General features: G+C 30.7%; 1 protein-coding gene across 2 annotated transcripts in view; it reads left to right on the forward strand.

The window, feature by feature from the left end:
* Positions 1-6467, forward strand: part of LOC140437146 (adenylate cyclase type 2-like) — a 559227-nt gene that overhangs the window by 351658 nt on the left and 201102 nt on the right. The window lies entirely within an intron of this gene.

Consider the following 6467-nt stretch of genomic DNA (forward strand, 5'->3'; position numbering starts at 1 on the left):
AGAAGAATCGAAATTAGGTTTATACTAAAAAATAATAATTGTACAAGAACTGCTGCTAGAATTTTTAATGAAACACCACAATAGACATGCAACTCATAAGTATGTGATTGAACTGATGCAAAAATTTAGACCAACAGGGTCAGTTTGCAATAAAAAATATAACCGACAGGAACTTGTAAATAACGAAACAATCCAAGTAGTTGTTTTAGGTTAAGTTAACTTAGAGGATGAGAAATCACAGTCACTGTCAACAATAAGCAGAGGAATTGGTGTTTCATCTTCTACAGCGTTCCGAGTCGTCTATAAATTTAAGTTTTATCCATATAAAATTAAATTAGTAGAAGAGTTAAATGAAGAAGATTTTGATCGTCGTCTTTAATTTTGCGAATTAATGACACAATGCATCATTAATAATCCACAATTGTTAAGCAATATTTGTTTTTCCGATGAATGCTGATTTTCATTAAATGCCTTGGTGAACAGACATAATTGTCGATACTGGGCTGAGAGTGGTTCGCTACGCATATTGTGCGTGAATTTCACACACAGATCACTCAAAGGTTAAACTTGGGGTGTGGTATCTTAGGAGATCACATTATCGGACCCTTTTTTACCATTGGAAACTTAAATGGTGCATCGTGTCTTGAATTATTTAGGCAAGTGGTTGATCGTATTATAATAATAGTAGAAAATGATAATAACCTTTTCCAAGATTTGGTTGTATTTCAGCATGATGGAGCTCCTCCACACTTTGCTTTACCTGTGCGACAATTTTTAAACGAAACGTTTTTCGGTCATTGGATAGGTAGAAGAGGACAGATGATGGATTGGCCACCTAGGTCACCGGATTTAACACCCCTAGACTTCTTTTTATGGGGGTATTTAAAAACAAAAATGTATGCTACACAACTAGAATATCTAGATGATTTACGACAAAGAATAGAGGATGAATGTCGACAATTAAATACAGACGTATTAAGCAATGTCAGAGAAGAATTTCAAAATAGATTGTACTATTATATGGAAGTGAATGACAGTCATTTTTAACAATTATTGTAAAAATTTTTGGTAGTGAAATATTCATTCTAAATGTTTGTAATAAAATTGTTAAAAAATAATTTTTTTTTAATCCGGTTTTCTTGCTTGTGTGTTTATTTTTCTTATAAACTAATCACTTCAAGCATCATGTGTTATACATTTCTGAAATCAGTACAAAGAGGAAAATCCAAATGTTAAATCAAAAAAGAGGAACTAATTTAAAAAAAAATAAAGGGATGATACGGGGGGTGAGAGGGTGCATTTCCCAGTAATCTTAAATATGATATATCTTCCACTTTAAATATAAATTAACGTGTTTTTGCGTTTTTCCTAAAAATTAGAAGTTCAAAAGTTATTTAAGGTGAATAGTTTTCTCTGAAAAGCACTGTATACTGATTTACACCATATACCATCAGATATCAACTTTTATTAATTGTATATGAAGTGTAGACATGTGTTTTTTACTAAAGAGTAAAATATTTTTGTTTTTGACAGAATTATTTTTGTCTAGAATTAAAAATAATTTTAAAATGTTCATCATTGTTTATTTACAATAAAAAAACTATTTTTCAACATTTTTTCGAAAGTTAAAATTTTAAGTTTATGTGTTACTTCAATATTAAAATTGAAAATTAAAAATATTTAAATCTACTGAAATGATAATAATTTACAGTCGTTGAGTTGCGCCAAATGTGGACAACTTACAATTAGGGAACGCTGCGAAATTATTTCACTTAATATTTCCTTAAAGTAACGAATAAAATTCAATATTATTCAATATTAACATCTCAAATTCAAAGTAATGATTCGAAATATTTCATTGTTTATTGAAAATCGAGTAACACTTTTTTGTGAATTTATTATTTGCTCAATTGATCAATACATTATGTGGTGTAAATAAATAAATTTTGATTGGCGGTAATTAGTTTGACTATACACCAAACAAAGAGTGATGGTCCAAAACCTATTTTGTAAATAGTAATCTTTCTATTTGTAAATCCAAATCTATAGACAATAACAATAAACCAGAACAATAACAGAAATAACCACTTATATAATTTTAAATAGGTGCATAGCTACAAGAAATGTTCAAAATTACCTCCCTGAAATGTGACACAAGTTGCAACTCTTACCCTCTTTAATTGTTGTATTCGTGCAAATATTCCTAGTGTTTTCTTATTTACCTATATAAAAATGTGTCAGTTAAATTGGCTAAAACTTTGCAAAAAGATAGCTCTGGTCATGCTAATTATCAAAAGTTCTCATTGCCACAAGGCTCAGAAATCATTTTTTTAAAATAATGAATTTGGAAACGTAGGTACCGGGATATTCCACCGGAATATCCACGTGGATATCCTACCAAGTACATCCCAGTTTGTTGTTGACAGAGAAACATTAAGAAATGTCATTCCGATATCATATTCGTGTTTATTAAGATTCAGATGCCGTATATAAAATGTGTAGGGTGATATGTTTCCAAATGATTTTAAAAAATGGACCAAAAAACCGATACTCTGAAGCTCCATAAGTCCGAAACAATTTATTTCGGAGTCTTTGGTCACATTTGATCAGCATGACCAAAACTATCTCTCTGCAAAGTTTTAGTTAATTTAACTTACTTACACTTACACTAACTTACACTTAATAAGAAAACACCAGCAATATTTGCACCAATCCGACAACCAACGAGGCTAGAGTTGCAACTTGTGTCACGTATTAAAGAAATGAAAAATTCAAAAATGACTTTTAATTTGAAAAATCTCAGTGTCGAGCCTACCATTTTTTTCTTAAAAAAAATTGAAACTCTTACTCGTATGCACGCCAATGAATATAAAATTTGTAATTTTTGTCAAAAAATGCACAATAAACAACTCTTAAAACCGTTCAAATTCTATTAACATATCTTAGCCAGTTTCAGAGCAATAAATAAATCGTTAATTTGTAAGAAAAATTTGAACACGCCATATCTCGGAAAAGGAAGCATTTGAGGGCATACGTTTATATAGCAAATTGGCAAATTGTTTTTCATGCAGAATCGCTCCCTGCAGTTAGTTGCACGTATTTATTAAAATTCTGTATATTTTACAAATATGTATGACACTTTGAACTCTATACCTTAGAAACAAGAGATTTCTGAGTCTTGGCGCAATGATAAATTTTGATCAGCATGACTCTCTGCAAAGTTGAAGCTCATTTAACTGAAACTACTTTGGTGTTAGAAAAGTGCTGGGGTCTTTATACCAATTAGACCAAACCAAGTCAAGACAAAAGTTTTCACCAAACAATAAGAAGAAACACTTCCAGTACGACGCACATATTTTTCTGAAATTCAAGGAGTAATCAAAATGAAAAGTTCTCACAATGCTCCAGAATATGACTTAGTAGTCGGTGAAGTTTGTAAAATTTACCTAAAAAATCAATAGTCTAACAACACTCTTTAACCGAATACATTCACTTTCCTATTTTCCATTCAATAGAAATTTGCCGAAATCATAATAATGGCTAAACCAAAGAACCACCTAGTAAAACTACCTCGTAATATCACTATTGAACCTATAAGTAAGTTACCCTTATTACACATAATATTCGAATTATTACTTTAGAAAAAAAAATAAATGAAGCAATTCTACTTAATAATCCAATGTCTGCTCCCACTTTGAATTCAAAACCACCAATTCACCGTAAAATAATGTCTTAGAATAGTGAATTTAATTCAGGATGAAATAGAAAATCAATAAATGTGTACTGCAGTATTCTTTTATATAGAACATGTATTCCAGATTGTGGCATCAGGAATTATTATTTAAGATTAAGAAGACTATATCTGATTAGATGTACTTAATATTAAATATTTATTTTTTCTACATATATTTCAAAATTTAGATTAATAATATTAATTACAATTACTATCCGACACGTACGGGAGTACCACCTGGGGCCACATTTGTATATGATATCACACAATCAACTAAACGGACCTGGATACCTTCGTAGAGAAGTATCAGATAAACCTCAGAACCTGAATCTGAATTTGCGTCAAAACTGCCTTTCTAAGTGGAAAATTTTCAAGTGAACGCTGGTAAATTGACACAAATAACTTTGATGACCAGACAAACCTTATATTCACAAGTTAGAATAAATGAATAAACTACACAATATACCAATATGCAACCAAACACAGTATCAACAATTTAAACTGCAACAATCAACTAACCAAAGTACTGATTAACGCTCCACCAATAATGTAAAGATTGAAAAAACAGTGACCTAAAGTCCCGATTAGGTAAAATAAGGTAAACTGGCACTGCTTGGTAACACCAACAAAGAATGTTGTATAAGCAAAATTCACTAAATACTCTAAATGTTATAGATTATATATACAGTATAGGTAAAAGTTTATGGTCGGTATGGATCTTACATGAGATGGAGCGAGAAACAGCTGTTTAAAAAGAGAGAGGTATATTAGGTCAGCCCTTTATATCGCTGAAAATGAATGAGTTGAAATAATAAAAAAGGGGAAATTCAACGTTGCCAAACTTATTGGTTTTATTTGACCTGTTGTCTTTTTAGCATTTGAACAATGTTCTAAGATAATCAAATTTGGGCGAAATGGATTTAAATGGCAGCTTACTGTTTTTATTGGAAATATGCCACAATTTTACTTTACAATAAGTGTAATATAACATTTTGTTTTGATTTCCACTTCGGAAATCGTTTTATATAAATAAAATTTATTCATGTTTCGTATTTTAAGTACGATTTCCGAATTGGAAATCTAAACATCAAAATAAGCTTATTTTAAAGTCACATTGTGCCTTATTCCCATTAAAAAAATAAACTGCATATAATGCCACAATAAAATATTCTTCATACAAAATTATTTGGCAACGTCTCGTTTCCCGATCTCTCGATTCGTCAAAGCACCGAATCAAAGTAAGGACAGAGGTGGGTCTTTAAAGTTTTTATCGTAAACCGATTTTCGTAAACAAGTTGTAAACCTATGATTGTTTAACAGTAGTTTCAAGTAAGAGAGTACCTACATAAACAAATATAATGGCTATTATCGTTTATACACAATATTTATTGAAGTGAAAGAAACTAATGAAGGATATATTTATTATAACTTGAAAAATGAAGTAAACAATACAACCCGATATTAGTAATTGTACTACGTCGCATACTATGGATGTAAGGTTACCGTTTGCTAAAATTTTATTGCAAGATTCTTGCAGGCAGCGTACCATAACAATCACTGAACTACCCTTCAAGTATTTTTGGCCACTCATTGTACTTGTTATTTCTTTAAAAGGCCGTAAAATTTGGGAAAGTTGAGAACAAATAATTTAGTCTTCATTATTTAGATTTGGTCTAAGTCTAAGTCTGTATTAACTAATACCAATGTGGAACGGATTGCCTCTTCTAACTCGGTCATTCTTTTTAACATGTAATAAGTGAAGTTCTACCTAGTTTTCACGTCTTGTATTGGCCGTTTGGGAACTTTGTTATGTTGTAATTGATACTTTAAAAGCCTTTCTGAAGATGAGGTACTTTTTTTAAAATGTGTTTTTTGCCGAATTGACGAAAAAAGACTTTTTATTTTATCTATTTCTACACGACAGCATTTAAGTGCGTCCTCCACCAATAAATGTAACGTATGAGCAAAACAGTTTAAATGTTTTCATTCCAAAACATCTTTAATAGCTTTTGCCATATTTGAGGCATTATCAGTTACTGCAAAATTTACTTTTCGTTTTAGGCCCCACTGATTAATAATTTCACTAATTTCAAAAGCGATGTTTTCTGAATTATGGTTTCCAGAAAAATGGCAGCAGCCTAATAAAACCGTTTTAAATTCTAAATTTTTAGTTAAATATTGTCCTGTTAATGCGATATAACTCTCAGTTACTCCATATGTCCAGAGGTCAGTAGTAATACAGATATTTTCTACTTCTTTAACAACTTGTGATCTAATAATTTGCTCAGTTTTGATATAACATTCCTGAAGTAATGAACCTGACGTAATGAACAAGTTTTTCTTGTTGGCGGTTTATATCCAGGAATCCACCCTGCAAACTTTTTAAAAGCTCGTTCTTCAACTATGGAAAACGGATAAAACGAGTCTTTGCATAGGTTTAGTAAATCCATATCTATTTGTTTCTTTTGTTCTAAACTAATATTTTTATTAATGGAAGTATCCATCACATTTTGACGCTTGGGTGGCGATGGCAGTATGTCAGTACTTGTAGTAGAAGTAGTCGAAACGGACAGAAATGCGTTAGGAGAAGTTTCAATCATTGCAATATTCAGAAAGCGGACCATAAAAGCTGCATCTTCTACAAATGTGCATTTTTTGAAAATAAAATGATTATTCTTATACTAGGTCAATAATTTTGACTAAGAAAAATAATTCCTAATTGAATATTTACAAT

The sequence above is a fragment of the Diabrotica undecimpunctata genome, chromosome 3 (assembly GCF_040954645.1).
Source record: "Diabrotica undecimpunctata isolate CICGRU chromosome 3, icDiaUnde3, whole genome shotgun sequence".
NCBI classification, from domain to species: domain Eukaryota; kingdom Metazoa; phylum Arthropoda; class Insecta; order Coleoptera; family Chrysomelidae; genus Diabrotica; species Diabrotica undecimpunctata.